Raw genomic sequence first — 19,691 nt, forward strand, 5'->3', positions numbered from 1 at the left:
GTGTATATATATGTATGTGTGTAAATGTAAAAGCAAACAAACAAAATACTTGAAACACTGCACAAAGATTAGAAATCTTCCAGACACTCACTATTTCCATAAAAAAAAAGGGGAAAGTAATACATGAAATTATTTGCACTTTTCAGTTGTCCAGATAGTGCTGTAGTGAAATAACACAGTGCATCCAGCTGAAAAGGGAATTCACCTAGGACTGCAGATCACATGCAGACAGCAAGGAGGAATTGTTGAAAAGCTTCAGAGATTGGTGAGGGGAAGCTTTCCACTCTTCACTTTCACTGTCCACCTGGGCATTACATCTCGGAAGAGACTGCTGCAGCTGAAAGGGACTGCTCACTCCCTAAGAGGGAAGAGGAGGAGGTCAGCTGGGACCTTCAGCATGTACAGAAAATTAAAATAAGACAGGAGAATAGGCCTCATCTGCTTCTCTGGAAAATAGAGTATTACCATGTTGAAAATGAAGTAAGACTGTGAAGGAAGGAGTTTAGCTCTCATGGTTTATGTCTTTAAAATACTTTGAGGATCTGAAAAAAGGAGAAGAGGCAATTTGTTGTTGTTTCTGTTGTCTTGGGACTGTTCTCCTGGTGCTGTGCTTTACAGTGTTGCACAACAAGCACAAGATGCAACTTCTGTGTAAGAGGAAGTGTGGTAAGTCTCTTGGACACTTAAATACTTCTTGATTCCTCCCCTTGGACATGCATTGGCATGTTCTTGTGGTTCTTTCCTTCTCCCCACCTCCCCAGGAAGAGAGATACCCAGCACTGCCAGGAAAGCATGGACAGAGATGGAGCCACACAGAAATATTTAGGCTCCCCTCTATGTGGCTTTTACAGCAGGAGCTGTAAAATATCTCTAATATCTTAGAGACTGTTTCCTCCCTTCACCCTGCTCACCTTCAGGCATGGCATGAAACATTTTCAACTGAACACATGCAATGCAAGGAGTAAAAATCAGAGCAGGGCCTGATGTGCTTGAATTTTAGGCAACCTAAAATTTTGTAGATCATAGCCACCCTGTTTATTTTTAAGATGTGCAGAAGATTCAGTCCCATAACTTTGTCTGCCAGCATGAAGCCCATCACCTATTGTTAGTTGAACTGCCAGGAGAACATTTAGGTATGATCATAGCAGAGCCTCATGTTGGGAAGCACATTGGCAGTGTTGCAGTACAGGATTGTAGATGCCCTTAATGAAGAGGCACTTAAAAGTTATGCCAAGTGTCTCCTCTGTCTGTCAGCATCCTCTTTCCAGAGCAGGAATGTGCTCAGTGCTCTATGTTTCTCTTTGGAGAGCCAGGAGATACCTCTGCTGAAAGCTGAGACTCAAGTCTGAGCATTTGAGCCATCAGACATGAAGTCTCTGGTGATTTTCCTTAGCCACTGGATGGTGAAGACAAATTTGGCCCTTGTAGAAACTTCAAAGCAAAGAGCTGGCTGAGGAGGGAGAGCTGATCCCAGCACTTCCTCCAAAAGCAGGAACTGAGAGTCCCCTGCAGCCCTGGGAATGCTCACAGTTATGCTGAAAGCCTTTCATGCTCAGCCTCAGGAAGGCTGCTGAAACAGCAAGGGCGGGGTGGATTGTGACTGTCACTTGTGGATTGTCAGTGACTGTGCAGACTACAATGGATTTATTTAAAATTTCATAGCCTGTGTTTCCCATTTAAAACTACACAGATTTCCAGGAGAAGGTCAGCTGCTGGCCACCTGCTCCCCAGAGAAGTGCTTAAAAGGGCCTTTTCTCCCTTTTAACACCTAAAGCCTTTCAAAATTTAGCAAGGCAATGCTGGATCTGGCACTGAAGGCTCCAGGACCTCACTCCCTGCAGACACTGGAGGGTTTTCACAGCATCATAAGCTGCTTGTAGGAGAAGAACCCAAGTCACAGGTCACAGGGATTGAAAGACCTCCTGAAAGCTCTTTGGGGAGGAGGAGGGACGGGAATAGATACTGGAGAGCCTGGCTCTCTGCCCCTTAGTCCCAAGCACAATGACATCATGCCCTGTTCACATGGTGCAGTTGATGACTGTAGGTGTGGTGAGAGAGCAGTGGGAGGGGAGCTTTGGACAGGGGTGGGATCAAGAGGAGTGAGAGGCAGAGAATGGGATGAGACAGAGGCAGATGATTGTGGGTATGAAATGCAGGGAACCTTAACAGCAAAAGCAGAAGTAGAAACCCCACCAAAAGGGCCATTACAGAAAACACTCCTTTTGCTTGTTTTGGAGAATCCATATATTTTGTTAGAGCACCTTCATGGGACAACCTGCCCAGTGTTTGTAATCTGAAATCCTGTTGTCTAGCATGTTTTTGGCTGTTAAAATTTTCCAACCTATTGTGTAAATAGCTTCTATTTTAACATTTTGGCAAACTGCTTCCTGGGAAAAGCCTGATCCTTCCACCACTTCTCCAGGGTCCTATTGTCCGGGGTCTTATTTTTCCTTCCTGTTTCACATGAACGTGCAGAGCTTTGACAATTGCACTTTGTAATCTTGAAATGTGAATGCTTTCCAAGTCTGGAAGGAGTCTCTCAGTTTTTGAGATTGACCTTTGATTTCCAGTGACAGCCAGAATGGATTTCTGCAATTTTTCATGTTGCCTAGGGCCTGACATTGAGTAATAGGACTGGATATTCAGCAGGAATGTCAGGAAACCTTCAGTGATGAGATTTATTTAGGCTGTCCATGCATAGTTTCAAAACTGTAGGGCTAAGTTCCTGTTTGGGGTGAAGGGAGCAGTGTTACAACATGGGTGAACTTAGACCATTGCCCCTGCTTTCATTCCACACCCCTCCAGATCTGTCTGATCAACAGCAAGCAGTCTGTTCTGCTTCAACTACTACAATAAGGACATGCAAAATCACATGGCTTTCTCTTGAAGACTAGCAGCAATTCCATTGCATTTGCCTTTTGTTTATCTTTCTTAAGAAAACAGCAGATTCTGCTTAGTTTTACTGCAAGAGTCCATTGCTGGCTGGAAATTACTATCTATAAAAAAATAAAAATGTAGCAAGATGTAGGTCAGTGTGCTTGAGAAAGGTTTCTGCAGAGCTTCTGCACTGACTTAATAGGGGGATGTGTGTGGGAAACAACTCTCAGGAACCAGGGCGCATCTATAAAAGCAGTTTTCCATTCTGGTTATGTCTTTCTGGCCCACTGGGGCTGCTACCAGCATGTGACCTGCTCCTTTTGCCCCAGGGTGCTTGGGAAGACATCAGAGACCATCAGAACTCTGCTGCAGGCACAGATTCTTCAGGGTACCCCAGGGGTTGGCTGTGCCAAAGAAAAGGAAGGGTGCCAAGTGCCCGTGCCACGCACGGTGGGGGACACTGCATGGTCCAGATTTGTCTTGGTGCAGCTTCATCTTTTCCAACAGAGCAGATGGGGGCTGCAGGGGAGGGGAGAGGGACTCTACAGTTTGTCAGGGGTCTCTGAGGCCATCTGCAAATGTAGATAAATGGAATAAGTAGACCCTCACACAGAGCTTGTCACACGGAGCACTGGTGATGATGACCTGGTTACATTGGGGTTCCTACTTTAAAATTCTTCATTCAGCTCTCTAGCTGTCCCTGCGTACAACCTCACATGGCTAAAATAAAATTGATTTTTAATAGTTGATTCATTCTTTCCTCTCTTCCATATCTAGGGCAGGGGGAGTGAATGAAACTTTTTTCCCTCCTATTTGCCAGTTCATGTTTTCATTTAACCAGCACTGGTTGCATCTAGGGGAGAGTTTGATTTGTATTTTTATATAAGTGAAGCAGTGTGTGAAAACAGTCCTTTTTTATGGTAAGCTTTGTAAAAAGACCACTGCTATTTTTTACAAAGCACAGCTTTTGATCTGACACTATTGTTTTCAATACAGGATTGCTTTGAACCAGCCACTCACCCTCCTTTGTGCTTAAGCCACTGCAATGGATTTCACAGGAGCTGAAAATCACATTTCCATCAGTTGGAATACTCTCAGCAGCTGTTAGGGGCCCTAACATGGCTCTTCCTTTGCACAGCAGCCAATGGGCTGTGTGAGATATTTGCTTTCCCTTCTGTCCCCTTTATATTACCTGGCAGGCAGTGGGTGGCTGCAGAATGCTGATCTAGGATGAAGGTGTTCTGACCTCCTTTCTTTCAACCTCTGGCACTGGGCATCCTCCTGGCCTGGAGAGGATCCCCACCCCAGGAACCAGCCCTGGAGGCTCCGTACTCCCTGCGAGGAAGGTCCCTATAAAGGATCAGCAAGCATTTACTTGGATATTTAAATGCCCCTTTGGGCCCCTGGGATCAGAATCTGACCCTGGTTCAGGCAAAAGAAGAAACAAACATCTGCTTCTCCAACATTCAAAGCAATGTGAGAATTTTAAACCAATTTCAAAATAAAGGCATTAATCTGGGCATAAACAAACAGTCACCAAAGAAAGATCCTCAGAGAAATTTAGCTGCTGAATCCTTGACCTCTAAAGGACCCCTAAATATAGTATTGTATGCAATGTGCCTCTTCTTGTGGGTGAGATATTAAGAGCTTATTTATTTATTAGAAAGTGGTTTACAATGTAAGTAAATTAGTGAGTTCCAAGGCCCTTTCTCAGCTGCCAGATGCTGGGAGGATGTTTATGACCACTGTAAATAATTTCATGGCTTAATACAAACACATTTTTAGAAATCAAGGGCTGATGACTGCATGTTTATAGTGCAGTTGAGGATTTATCAATTCCTTCAGAGTATGAGAAAGAAAACAAACAGTATTTCAGATATTTTAAAAATTCATAAAAAAGAAAAAACCCCAAAGGTATCCTTCACTCACGGTGCTGTGAGCTCAAGTCTGCATTGCCTTGGCTGAGCTCTCCCAAGTCTCATCAAGTCAGTGAGATCAGGAAATGCTCAGCATCCTTCAGGACCCAGCCCATGCATTCTGGACACTGTGAAGGCAGGGGTTTCAACAGCACAGACAAGTCTTCCCTGCACTGCATTTGCAGATCAGTTTGCTGCTGCTGGACGACTTTTCCCAAGGTCAGCTTTACATGTCAGAAATCAGATCCTTCCCTGTCAGCAGAGCAGCAAGGTAGAGCAGCACAAGGAATTTGCTTTATGTTGTGGCTAAAAAGTAATAAGGACTGAGCAGCCCCTCTGGGTACCAGCAGAAGGGTGGCTCCAGAGGGAAACCTGCTTCCCAGACGTAAGGCATAGGATGAAACTGGGGCTGGAGGGAATTTCCTTTTCGAGGCATGTGTGCAGCGAGGAATTCGAAATCGGCAAGGTGACGTCAGAGCCTATGTGGGATGCTTGGTAGGATTTTTGTGAAAAGTCTCAGTGCCTTGGGGAGGGATGGGCAGAAATGAAGTATTACAGATGCTTCATTTGAGCTTTAAGTCTATTTTCAGCCTTTGTGTGGATGGCAGTGGAGAGCCTGAAAATATCAGCAGAAGCTGTGGGCTGCTCGTGTCATGGTGCCTTGTGGTAGCTGCACGTTCCCGTGCTGTGCTCTCCATAGCAACATATTTTCAATGTAAAACCACAGAACCAGCTGAATAGTTATGAGCATTTACACTCCCATGTGCATGGGGAAAACTGATGATGCTGCTGAGCTGCTGCAAGGCAGAAATGGTCCTTGCTTTAAATTGCAGCTTAAGCTGTGCTTTCAGTCTAGGGATGAAATGAAATTTAATGATGGGAAGTGCTTAGGCACATGAACTCACAGGTGCCCTGTCCTTTTCTGGGGAAAAGTGACCCTTTTTTAATCACCTAAGAAGTTCTGGGGTCAGGATAGTGCTCTGGATCTACAACAGGGCAGAGTTAGATGGGTTGACACAGTGAGGTTTGCCTGGGCTAATGGTGACAATTAATTAAGGGCAATTAATTTAGGGCAAAATACCTTTTTTTTTGCAGTTTTGAGAAAGCAGTCAAGCCCAGTGCAGCAATGCCTCAGATCTGGCAGGCTGAGGTTTGGGTGCTCTCATTGCAGCAGTGTCAATTTTTTGCAGTGAATGCTGTCTGGCACCATGCTGATCCTTTTCCTTGATGGTGCTGGATTGCCCAGCCTCGAATTCAGCTGCTGGGGCTGCAGTCTCCAGCAAAGCAGAGGTGGCTGTGCAGTGCAGGCAGGCAAGGCACAGCCATGGACATGGCCAGGGAGGTAACTGGATGGAGCCTGCAGGGCTCAGTGGCCAGGCCTGGTTTCCTTGTTCCTTGAATTATTCCCCTTCTGCCAGTTTCTGGGACCAGCAGTATGTTTGCTGGGAATGGCTTAGAGGTGTTTTGGCAGGTCCCACAGTGGCAGAGCATAGCCTGGGTGTGTGTGTGGCTGTTGTCAAAGGAGCTGCTCCCAGGCTCTGCCTCCAGCTGCCCACGGAGCAGGCATGCTCAGCAGGATGGCAGACAGGCACAGAGACAGTGACAGCATTTGACACGCCCTTGCTGAATGGCTGGGAGTGCTGGGGAACAAGGCTGTTGACCTGGAAAACAAGCCAAGATTAAGAAATGTCAAATTTCTGGGGAGAAGAGGGTTTCCCAGAGGGCTGAGAGGTGGAGAAAGTAGACTTTGGAGGTTACTTTGGGATGGCTCATTTCAAATGGACCATGAACCCTGACATAGCATTGGTGCCTCTGGAAAGTTCCACCCTGACCCCCAGAGCTGAGACTTACCTCCCAAATTTGGGCTCTGGGGCACGGGCAACTGTTGACATTCTGACAGAAATGTAGAGGTGGCTCTTCTCCTGGGGGCAGAGATGAAGGATGATGTCTTCTAATCACAGCCTTTAGGGAGCTCCTGGCAGGGTTGATGTAGCAGTGGGCAGGGTGAGGCAGGCACAGGAGCCACAGTGTCCCTCTGACTTGCCCCCATAGGTGCTGCAGGTGTCTGTGTCCCAGCAAAGGTGTGAGCAGCTATGGTTAAAAATTCTGGTAATCCCATACATGTTTTTTTTGTTGTAGATGTAAAAGTGAACCCAGCAGCTATCCTGTTATTTGTTTCCTTACTAAATGATGTTTGCTTCAGGTTGCTCACAAATATGCATTTTCAAAGCACTGCAAAACACACTCAAGAAAGAATTGGCATTGCCTGAGCCTGTGAGACCAAGGGCGACTGCAGCAGCTTCGACAGACCTGAGTGAAATGCTTCTGGCAGGACAAATCACTGAAATGCAGTGGGTAGCAAAGTTGTCATTTATCACTATTCCTGAGATTTGGGCCATGGTGGCAGTCCCTGCTCACTTCTGTGCAGACAGGGCAGTTTTTCTGCTGTGGCAGCTCTTCCAGCTGCGAGGCAGAGCTGATGTGGCAGAGCTGGAGGGCAGAGCCTGCAACTTGGGGTGACCCTCACCTCTCCCAGCAGGATGCAGCATCCCAGATGCACTGTGCTGGCTGTCAGCAAACCAGCAGACAGACACTGTTTCTCAGTGCTGTCACTCTGTCTCCCTGCTAGCAGCAGTGCATGGTGTGTTGAGTGTGGGGACAAGGTTGTAGTGACTTGGAGTCTCTGTAACTCAGGTGTCTCTTTGCCTGCTCCAGCAGTCCTGACGAGCCCCATGATTTCTCTATGCCAGTTTAGGCACTAGATGCTGTCCCCATTTTCCCCTAGATGCCAGGCCCTATTGGAAATGGTTGGCCTGCCAAGAGCAGCCCATTTTCCTTGTTGGCAGCATGGAGCAGAACCTGCATTCTCAGCACCGTGGCCTAGTGGAGGGAGGGATACTCAGCCAGGAGGGACTTCCCAGCTCTTCAGAAGGGCTGCTAGCTCCAGGGTGAAGGGCTCAGCTTGGCCTGGAGAAGCTGTGGAACCCATCCTAGCCAGGGCTGAGCAGCTGCAGTATAACAGACCAGCAGGACGTTTGCAAAAATGAGCAGGGATGCAGAGCCCTCTCAGTGTTTAATAGGAAGAGTAAAGAGCTGGCAGGGCACACAGGCAGCATCTCAGCATCTCACCCTGACCCTCTTCCCTGTGTTTATTGTACCCTCTCACTGTGTTATGTCTAATAAGGGCCATAAACTCCCCTGGGATGGGACTTCCCATTTTTAACTGTCAGGCACAGGGCACACCTAAGCCACCTTATAAATAATCTTTCTGTGTGGAGGGAAACTTGACTCTGGAATAGAAAGGGGTGGCTATGGCAACCACTGTCTGGGTGCTCGGTGTCTTCTGTGGGCACAGAGCAAAGGGGGCATGGCTTCTCCTGGGCTGGAGCAGAGTGTGCACAGCTTCCTGAGGCTCTTTCTGCACGTGGCCATCAACTTCTTCCTGAGCATAAATCATCTCCATGCCTTGTTGGGATTCCTTCTTTTTTTTTTCTTCACCTTCTTTTTCCTTTTGCATCCTTTGATATGAAAAAAAGTTACAGAACAGAAATACAGCAAGTAGTAACCCTTTCTTCTCTGTTTTAGATAGCAGGAGAATTTGATCACATCCTCTGCTTTTTCTGCCTTCAGAAATGCTTTTACAGGTTTAGCTATGTGCCTTCCCAGGACACACTATGGTGGGTGGAAATGGGCCTTGATGTGAATTATCCAGGGACTACATTTGTGCTTGGAAACAAAGACATTTATAAAGTCCTAGTTGTTTTAGTGCCAGCAACAGTGGGACTGAAGTCTTTTCAGTCTTCATGAGCACAGTGGGAAGAAGTCTTTCTGCTCTAATATCCAGGTCCCATACAGACCTGGGATCAGTCCCAGGTTCCTTTGAGCAAGGCATTACTGGTGTTGGTGGTGTCATTTCAGTTGATGTAAGCACATGATACTGCAATTTTTATTATTATGTAGCAAGGGTTTGATAGTCCCCTACAACAGTTCAGAGTAGGTGTAGAAGATTCACAATAGCATTCTCACCAAATATTGCTTTAAACGTTGATGCTGAAGAAGGCACAAGCTGAAGAGAAATGAGTCTACTCATAGGATGAGAAATTCTTGAATTTGGGAGAGTCATCCCTATATTGGTTACTAGATTGGTTAACAGATTGAAACTGGACAAGTGGATGAATGATCTGTAGATGAAGTGGATCCTGTGATCTGTGCATTCAAATTATCTTTACTGATAGGCACTGAAGCTTTTCTCTGGGGTTGGTGAGAGTGAAATTTGTCTTTTGCTTGTTAAGGAGTTGGCTGAAGCTCTGGTAGCAAGATTCAGCTCTTTAGTTCCTTTAGATCAGGGAATCAGAATAATTTTTAAAGAAATCACAAGCCTAATGGGCATTTGCCATGACAAAATATACGAAGAATTTGTAGAAGAGATGACCTTTTCAGTTGTGTACTGTGGTGGAAGTGAGCATGGGCTCTTTCCCTGGTTCCCCCATACTCTTGTCCAGCAGGGACAGCTAGAGTGGGGGATCTAGGCTTAGTTTCAGGAAATCTCCTTTGCTGTTCTCTCCACTGGCACAATGCAAGGGGACAGATGGAAAGTATAGTTTAGCAAAGATTTTTTTTTTTGTTCTGTGGAATGTAGTTTTTAAACCTTACCCTGTGCTCCTGGTTTGGGACTGCTTATGTGCACATCCTGTTGCCTTCAGCGGGATATAAATACTTGTTTGGAGGAAGTGTATGTTGCAGTGCTGTTGTGACCTGGAACATGCCTAAACACATACAGAACTTTTCTGAATTGGTGCAGACAGCAGCAATTGTGCTATTTTAAAACAAGCTCATCAAACAGGGCCTTGATTTACTGCTTCCATGCACAGCTGTGAGAGTCCATCCTGCAGACTCCACCAGCTCTGGAACAGGAGTGAGGGGCATGGTGTGCAATGGCTGTACTGTCCTTTTGGAAATCTGGAAAATGAGTCAGAAATTTTTGAGAGCTCCTTCATGTTGATTTATGGGTAGAAATTCTCCAAGAAAGAGATATTAAAATGAATTTAAACAAATAAAATATTCTGGACAAATAGCACTATGTGCATTCTTTCAGATATATGTTTGTTGGATCTTTAGATGAGGAACCAGCTCGGAGGAGGAGAGATATCTATAAACTTATTTAGTCATGGTTGAAAAATTGAAATACTTTTGGCAAACTCTAGCTGTTTTCTTTCACTATTTTCAAAATTCTATATTTCAATGTTGAGTCTTGAAATAACATTTTAATCTTGAAAAAATCGCTGGCAGCAGTGATTTCTAAACAAGCCTCAGAAACCAACTGGAGAAATTCTTGATCCAATATTCATTTGCTTTTATAAAAGGAAGCAAGATAAACTGAACACTCTGCTTCAGATTAGCCTGAAATACTGTATCTTCACAATTAATTTTGGTTTTTCTTCAGACAGACTATGAAATATTATGTATTATTACTGCATTTCACTGGCTGCATCTTTAGTAGAAAATGTGCTTTTAGCCCTAAAAGGTAGGTGAGTTAGCAGCAAAATCCTTGTGATGTCCAGGCAGATTGGACTGCAGCAAGCCTGGGCTCCTGGGATTCCTAAGGAATTGAGTTTTCCCCCAATGGCACGAAATCAGTTCAATAAGCAGGGGTGCTGGGTAGAATGCTGGCCCTTGGGAGACCCTGCCAGGTAGGAAGTGGTTGTTGCAGTGCTCTCCCCCAGCACTGTTTGCAAAGCCATCAGTGGTGGCAGGAGCCTGGCACTGGGAGATGTGGGGAGAAGCTGCAGAAGGAGCCAGCATCTCCATGGCTGCCCGAGGGCACAGGGGTCAGTGGAAGTGAGTGAAAAAGAAGAGATGCAGGAAGGGAGGATGACAAATGGGAAGGAGGCAGAAAGTGCTTGTTTTGAAGAGAATTGCTGTCAGGTGGTTCAGGGGGTGAGGGAATGTGTCTGATGCAGCTTGGAAATGGGCTGTGAGCACTGAGGTGCTATGGAAACGTTTGCACAGTAACATAAGGTTTGAAACAGCCTTGTGGGAGGGCTCATAGCAATCTGTGGCAGAGCACATTGAGGTAAAGTTGTGGGGTTAACACTGCCTGCACTTGTGTTCTTACCTGAATAGGGTCAAAATTCCTAGGAGGACAGGAGGATAAAAGGGATGGTAATGCCAGGAGTAAGCAACAGAGTCAGAGCTATGAGAAGACAGCTCTAGAAAGTTATTAGACAATAAGAGCTTGAAATTATTGCTCTAATTTCCCATAAAGAAGGTAAAAAAACCCCAAACCATGAACCCAGAGCTTTTCTACAGAGAAATTTACATTTTAAAGATCAGGAAATATAAGATAAAGTGACAATTGATAGTCTTCTGGGAGAATTAAGTCTATTACAGGTAATTAAAACAAGTGAAAAAGGCTTTCCATCTATAGAAATAGTCAAAGGAAATGGAAGGGAAATGTGGGTCACCCTACAGAGAGAGGCAGGACTGAGATTAAAATTATATTGGTATGGTCCTAAAAGTGATGATTGTTTTGCTGTGGTTTCCAAGAGGGATAATAATAATTGATTCTGGAGTCTAGGAAGCCTGGGGCATGGAGGTGAAAATCATTGATTGGGGTGGGAGTGAAGTTCAGAGAGTTCATGTGTGAGTCAGGGATGGATTTAGGGGTGAATAACAGGATCTAGGTTGTCTCCACAAAACCCAGGGCACGTGGTTTCTGTTCAAACCATATTTCTCTGACTTTAAGGGAGTTGGAAAACCCATGAACACAATAGAGGGAATCAGACTAGGAGGAGCCAATATCCAGAGGTGGCTGTGGCAGTGGATAGGCACATCTTCAACCCAAAAGATGTTTGTCAGTCTTCAAAACTGCTGGCTGGGGAGGATGAATTTACCCCAAATGAAAAGCCTGAATGAAACTCAAATGTGCTGTTTGTAACACAGATGTTGCCAGTACCCTGCAGACTCTCTCTGAGCATCAGCTTTTGTGGAAAAGAAAACAAATGCAGAACTGTAACACACATATGGAAGTTTGTTCTCCATAACCTACTGTCAGACTCTTTCAGAACATTAATATTTTCTAAGGAGAACAGTAATTTATTTCAGTTTTATGAGGTGAGTTATGCTCTTTGTGCTGTTTCACATGTGCAAATCAATTTGACATGGTTACAGATGTTAGGCAGAATTGTATGAATATTTCTTATAAAGCAGACTGGTTCAGAGCACTTTATTAGATAATAAATGCCTCCAAACTACAATTTATTGATTCATGTATAAGTCTGTATGCTTTCATTCCTTGGATTTTGTTGAAGAATATGCAGATGATCAGTTCAATTACTAAACTGGCCTGGGAACTGCAGTTGCTCACTCTGGCTTAAAAACAGCCACAATTCTCTAAAGCTCAGGGATTTTTATTTTCCCTTTCTGAATATTTCAGCATGGAAACTGGCAGCACATGAGCTCACATCCTTTTAGAATCCAAATAGTTTGTTTGTTTTTTCTGTTTTGTTTTGCTATGATATTTTGTCTGTACTATTGGTACAACATTGACAACCCATGACAAGAGTTCTGCGATAGTCACAGCAAACCAAGGTTTGTGTTCTTGGAAAAGTACTGTGAACAGATCCCGAGGGTTTTCCTGAGATTCCTTTGGGAGGACACCAGTTGCCTGATGGTAAAAAAGCACCATTACCTCAAAGCAGGATTTGGTGCTAAATGGCCACAGGAAGCCACCAGATCTGCACAATGAATTTATCAAAGACCTAGCTGTTGGTAACAGCTAAAGACTAGGTTTATTCTCTTCCATCCCATTTTTTATCACCTCTCCAAAACTGAGTCATGCAAACCAAATAGTTCTAGTGCTCAATATCTCCCAAAATGCCTGTAAAGAAATGCTGATTTTTATCCAAGTAAATGCAAGCACAAAGCAAAGATGAGTCCAGGGAGATGAACGTAAGCACTGCTGATTTCCAGTCATTTCTGTTAAGTGGCAGATGTTTGTAGCCTTGCAATTGGTTCCATGGGATGAATGATCTGCTTTCTTTTGTAAACCAGCTTTAAAATCTGGTGACAATTTTTAGTGTAAATATGAATTATTTCTCCCACAGAAGAACTTTGGCTTTGGACTCTTTGTAACCCTTGGCTTGAGCTTTGACTTCTTGGTAATTGTAGAAATTCTCTCCAATGCTTCCATCAATATTGGAAAAACCATCTGAGTATCTTGCAGAGAGTTGATTAGGACTGTGTTGGTCACAGGCATGCAGATGGACTCAGGTGATTTAAATACCTGCCACTCCTGCAGTGAAAATGGCTGAAATGAAATACCAGGTAATTTGCCTCCCAGGCTGCAGTGGGCAGGAAGCCAATATTGCTTGTAGCAATTAACTCCTGCTTTTACCACCTTGATGCACATGAAATGTGTTTGCTCTCCACTGACTGTGCAGTGATCCCAAATTGGTGTGTTGGGGAAGGAGAAATTCTGAATTAGTGATTTCCATGCTGGGATCTGTAGTGGATGAGGAATCCCAAGTAGGTTGACTTCTGAGGTGAGAAGAGCAACCTGCACACAGAAGCAGAGGAGCAGCAGATAGAGAATAATGCAAGAATAATGCATTGATGAAGAATTAGGAAATGAGAGGATGTACCATGGAAAATGGAGTTGTTGTGCACTGAGCTAAACCATAAGGGACTTCTCTTAAGAGTTCTGTCAGAGGAGCCATCTATCCCTCTGGACTGCTCAATCCATCCCACAGTTTCCAGTCTATAAAATAAGAACATTAATTCTTCCTGCCTGTCACTCACCTCTTATATATCCTTTCTTTTTACATGGTGAGAGGAGTGTTTTCAGCTGCAGAGCCTGGTAGCTGGGTTGTGATCTCAGATGCAGTTTGCCCCAGAGCAGATTTTACTGTCTCTTAAAGAGCAGCCTGGCATCTTCCATAAATAGCTGGTATAAGTGGTATTGTCTTTTGGTGGTAGTTTTGCAAAGAGAGGAGCCAGAGCAGTGAGAGCAGATGGGAGCACCTCCATTTGAAATGGGATATTTATACTGTCAATGAAGTAGTGAAATGCACATAGCAAGATGTTGTGTAAGTAGATTTTGACTGATGTCCTTGGTTTGATGTGGGTGTTTTCAATAAGGAATGGTTGATCAGAGGCAATAACTCAGGCAGTTTGATTTCTCAGTTGTTCATAAAGAGAAATGTGCTTTGTAAAAGTGAATTCCTAAGTATATGGCAAAAGAGGTTTTTAGTCTGAATCATTCCTTTGAGGGATTTTAAACATTTGCCTCCCACATGCTACAGTAATGCTCTGAAAGTGGTTTCATTGTATGGTCCGAGAAGCTGCATTCTGGCGCCTGATGGTTTATGAGAAATAAACACAATGAAGTGGTCTGGGGTTATATAAATTCACCATTTAACAGCACAAGCAGTGAGGGGAGAACCTGTGTGCAGCATCAGAACACAAGGACCCATCCAAGAGCGTGGGTCTCTGCAGCATTATGCTGAGCGTGGCAGATCCCAGTCTCCTCTCCAGACCTCACATGGAGAGTAAGAGTTTGCAGAAAAACAAATAGTTTTATAAGTATCTCCTCTCACATGGCCAGCAGGGAAAAGCACTTTAGACATGCTTTGTGAGTGGAGCTTTGCCTGTTAATGACTGTGAGCAGGGCCTCAGCATTCTTCACTTCTCAGTTTTTCTCCTGTGTTTATTTTAAGTAAGGAGGATTTTTACTCTCCTCCTTGCATAGCTCCTCCTGCTACAACAAAGCAGTTAGGATGCACATGGCAGAAACTGAGGGAGCCTAGAGCAAAGAATCCCGTGGTGACAAGGATGTCTTTACACCATGAGTACAGCAGGCACCATGAAAATCTTCTTCCAGTTACCCATTAATTTGGGTGGATTTTGAGCCCAGGGCTACAGAATGGTCCTTCTCTTTCCAAACTCGGTCACAAATGCTTTTCTTTTTCCCACTGGAGGTGATGCTGTGAGCTGGATGCCATACACACATCAGGCAAGCTGGCAACCAAAAGAGTTTGAGAACAGGTATTACTACTTGCCACCAGTTGCACTGATCTCCATCCTTACTTTAGGAGGGATAAATGAGAATATAAGTTGCTTCTATTTTACCATATTTTCAACCCTCAGTCACCTTAAAGTACATAGTAAGTTGAGCTATAAACAACATACAGAAATTGTTTCTGGCCACTCTGCACTGTGGCATGGCAGCCCCCCAGCAGTGCACATCAGCTTGCCAGGACTGAGCCAGCAAGGGAGCAGTGAGTGCCACAGCACAACACAGGACAGCTGAGCTGAGATTGATAGTGCACTGCCATGGTGGGCAGTTCCAGCCTGGGAGTGACAGAAGGTTCCCAGAAACACAGGTTTATTTCTTGTCTTACAACTGGTTGCTTTCTCCAATTGCCCTTGGGTGTGATGCTGTTTTACAGCGTGGTACCTCTGCCTCATATTTCAGACACCTCTCTCTGCAATGTCAGAATCCTGCCAAATGGACTCTTTGGTGCATAATTCTGCTGCAGACCACAGAGCAGGCACTGCAATGTTACAGGTGTGGGAAGGGCAGCTGTCCTCCCTGGGTAGCTCCTTGTGAAAGGTAGAGCTGATGGTGGGAAAAAGGGCCTTCATCTGCACTCCTGAGTGGGAATGCAGCCACTCCAGGGTGGTGGGAACAATACAGTATACATCCTTTTGCAGGTGCAGGTTTACTCAGAATATTCTTGCAGGGGCCTCTGACTTCAACATGTCTTTTGGTAGCTTAGTACCCCTGAGGTTCCTTGGTCACAGAAACTATACCATGAGTACCAGTACTCACTGAAAATACCATTACCCAGTGAAGAGAAGGATTTAGAGAAGAAAATTGCACTTATGAAAAGTAAAGCAAAGAACAGAAGGAAGGAAAACCATGTGTTTTCATCTGGAAAGGGAGGTATCATACCAGAAAAATTCTGGCCTTGACAATTTTTTACTCTTGGCTTAGTAGCTGGGGACAGAAATGTTCTCCAGATGCTAGGAATCACTAGGCACTTCCTTGACTTCTCAGCATTTCTCTCTCCTGGGAGGGAGGGAGGATCATTAGAAATAGGCTATGTTCTTAAGGTTCTCACAGAATGGTCTGATTCCCCAAATTATAAGGGGTTTTTTTGTAGTAGTAAGAGTCAGAGTTGGTTTATTTACACTAGGTGTTCCATAGCTCATTCTGGAGACTGGTTGCAGACCTCATACTCTGAAGAATTACAATTCATGGAGGTCACAGGACTGCACCAATCTCAATAAACTGGTCAAGAGGAGGTCTGTGTCCCTTAGGCTGCAGTTAAACACAGACTGAGTTTCCAGCCTGTGTGTGCATCCAGCTGAGTTTGCTCTGCTGTCTTAGATCCTTTAGAGGTGTAGGAATACTGGCTGCTCATGACCTTGGAAAGTCAAGCCTTCAGGCAGTAATAGACAGTGCTGACAAAGAAAAAGAGGAAGGAAATGATGATTTGATAGTCTGACAGCAACACATTCCCTTTGGGCATGTGTGGGGCTGAGATGATCTGTACATGCTGGTGTATTCAATTTGCATGTATGTGATCTCTATATATTATAGAGATAATGTATGTATTCTACATATTAACATAACGCATGTTTAAGGAAATGAATTATTTTGAGAAGACAACATTTGGCTGTAGCTCAAAAGAAAGATGGTAGTGAAATAGTTTTGATCTTAGTGCAGTGATTTCAGCTGCATTTATTTGCTCACCATCTCCTTGTAAAAGCTATCTTAGAGTGTTACTGCAGTTGCATTGAGCTTGCACAAAGTGGGAAGCTCTTCCATGCCCTCTGAGAGAGAGAATGGAAAGCTTTGAAACCTCTCGTACGAGGAAGATACTTGAAATTATTTTTTCTGTGTAAGGAATCACCTGCTGAGAATCTAAATTTTGCAGATGAACCCCACTTCAAAGGAGAAGAAAACAGAAGGCAGCTGAACTACTCAAGTGCCCTTCATTTCTACTTAGATAAATTAATTACTCCTCCTTACCTTTGTCTTAAACAAAGCTAGAAAAAAATACAAAGGCATTTGTAAAGATAGACATCCTTTTAATTCAGTGTCTCAGATTCTCCAACTGAGGAACAGAAAATCTGTATTTAGTAGAAATCCTTTCCACTTTGGCTTTGTCTGTACTGCTACCAGAAACTGTAAGTCTCAAAATCCAGAAATAACATCGTAACTGCTCTGATGCAGAGCTCAGCAAAACCTCTCTGGAAAGCTACCTGGGCAGCCAGCTCCACTGAGCTGCCATGGTCAAGGCCAGCTGCAGGTGGTGTTAATGCTTGCTCTGGTGGCTTGGGGACAGCTGTGGTCTTCACAAGTCCATCTATTCTCACCCAAGGAGATCTCTCATCAATTGTCTTTTCCCAAAGTAACACTGCCAACTGTCTTATACAAGAAATTTTATAGCCTTGGATGTTTAATGAAGAGATGAATGATTTCAAATTCTTCAGGCTGAAGCTGGGTGGTCCTTGGTAATGGGCTGTTGGTCCCATTTTGTGTCTTGCAGTCTCGTCACATGAAGTCTTTCAGTCTTTTTTATGTGTCCCCCAGATTTGCCTCTGTAAATGTAAATGCTCCTGAACAAAAGAGTCTCTCCTTTGTAGGCATTAAAAATCACTTGTAAATGTTCTGCAGGGCTAAGGCTGTGTTATCAGGCCACTCCAGCATGAAGAGCTTAAATCTGTATTAGGCGTGACTAATTTGGTCTGTGTTTGAAAAGTGAGAACTGAAGCTTTAAAGGAAGAAAACAACTAATTCCTGGGCATCTTCTTCTGAAAGAAAGTGGTCAAAGTCACTTCATTTGTTCCACACTTCACCAGATTTGTTCTTCCACAGCCCTTGGCCATCATCAGTTATTGTGGGTAAATGGCATTCCACATTTCTTCCAACCTACCTACTACCCCAAAAGATAAATCCCACTTTTGTTTTGATTTATATTCCATGGGATTTTTTTTTTCCTTTGGCTGAATATTTTGCAATGCAGGCCAGCATCTCTTAGAGACTCATCTCTAAATTTTCACAAACATACTTCAGAAGCCAGTAAACTGCAATCCTTTCTTCCATGGTTATTTGCAAACATTAATGAACCAAGTGTCACAGTCACTTCTATATGCTAGAGACATTATGTTCCTTAGGTGGCCATGCATCTGACCTACTGAGGGATTTAAGTAAAACAGTTGGATATGTAGCCCTGGTTTGCTATCACTGCCATGTGTCTTGTCTGCAGAACTCCATCTCTCTTAACCTCTTTTCAGATGGAAAAAGATATTCTGTCCAGCAGCCAAAGGGAAATGCAAGCATCCTGGTGGAAAACAAGCTGTTTCAAAACCCTGGCTGCAAGCTACCCACACATCACAGTTGTCAGCCAGGCTGCACATGCATAGTTACAGGGAATAAAATAGAGAGGACCTTCTGTTCCTATTCAGAAAGGTCTCTATCCATTCACCTACACAAAAGAATTGTCATCAGCTGCCAGTATTAATTTGTTCTCCTATGTAGGTTTCCAGCTAAAGGAGGATAAAATAAGTCCAGTGCTATCCAGCAGGAGCACTTGGAATGCAAATGCTAGCCCATTAATGCGACCCATTTCTAGATTACTTGGGGTAATTTCTGATCTTATTTATTGCTCCTTTTCTTCAATTAACTTCTGAGAGGCTGAAATATCAGTATGCCGAAAATCAAATATGAGAAACAAAGCCCATTTTTATTTTAGGACTCTGCTTCCCTTGTAATAGCAGTTTATTTAAAGAGGAGCCTGGAATAATCCAGTTTAAGCAAAGCAAAGAGCTCTACTGAAGCCAAACCTTGTGTGGGTGTGCTCTTGTCAGGACTCCCAGAAGAGGAGGACAGGAAAGGCTGTTAGTCAGACCACAGATATTGCAGGAGATGTTGGTTACTCAGTAGCTGGCATTATTCCTTGGCATACCAGTACGGAGCTACTACTCTGGTGTACTGGGACTGAGTACATCCCACTGGGAAAATCCTCAGATAACCTGATGTCCTGCTCTTTGTTGTCATAAAGAAAACCCCAAGGATATGTGGGTGAAAGAGGTGTCCACTGCAAGGTCCTAGCATGTGATTTAGGGACAACTGTGCCTCTTCCTCTTGTTCCACCTTGTGCTGTGTTTGCAGCAGGTCCCACGCTGGGGTCTGGTGTGTTGCTTTGTGTTGTGTGGGGTGCTGTCACCTCCTACTATTTGGACCTGGGGCCAAAGCCACAACAGTCTTCAGTCCAATTGGGTCACAGCTTCTTACACCATCCCAGGAGTTTCCCACATACTCAATTTTCACACAAGTGAATGGTCTCCTCATGCTTCTCAGAGGTCAGAAAGTTGGACATAAGAATAAATTTTTGCATTATCTCCGCTTTCTTTATAATTTTTTAATGAAGATTTTTTCTCAGCATATTGTTCTTTAAAATTTCTAAGACAACAGCACAACTAAGGATCTGTTAAATATAAGTAATTCCAGCATTAAAGACAGGGGAGTATGTTCCTCAGAAAAATAATCAAATAAATTGATTAGTTCTTGAAGCAGCAGGCAATACTAACAAAGAAGATAAAGTTCAATTTTGTTTCCACTTGTGGATTTGAATGTCTGAGCATTATCTTTCTTAGTGATATGTCTGTGGATTTAAATTTTAATTATTTGGGTTGGAAATAATAAATGATTGTATTGTATTTCTAAAACCCAGCATATTCTCAAATTCTGCACTGTAAAATTCATGTCTGTACTGCTCTGCAGTGAGAACCAGGACACTAATGATTTGCTATAGACAGAAATATTAATTAAATTTCATATGGTGATAAATAATAGAGAGCTGAACATAGCATTTTTTTTAAATAAAA

The 19,691-nt window shown here is 43.8% G+C and overlaps 1 protein-coding gene across 2 annotated transcripts in view; it reads left to right on the plus strand.

Annotated features, from left to right (window-relative positions):
- NEURL1 (neuralized E3 ubiquitin protein ligase 1) overlaps positions 1-19,691 on the plus strand; it is a 141,170-nt gene that overhangs the window by 103,958 nt on the left and 17,521 nt on the right. The gene's annotated exons all lie outside the window — the stretch shown is intronic.

The sequence above is a fragment of the Haemorhous mexicanus genome, chromosome 7 (genome assembly GCF_027477595.1).
Source record: "Haemorhous mexicanus isolate bHaeMex1 chromosome 7, bHaeMex1.pri, whole genome shotgun sequence".
Taxonomy (NCBI): Eukaryota; Metazoa; Chordata; class Aves; order Passeriformes; family Fringillidae; genus Haemorhous; species Haemorhous mexicanus.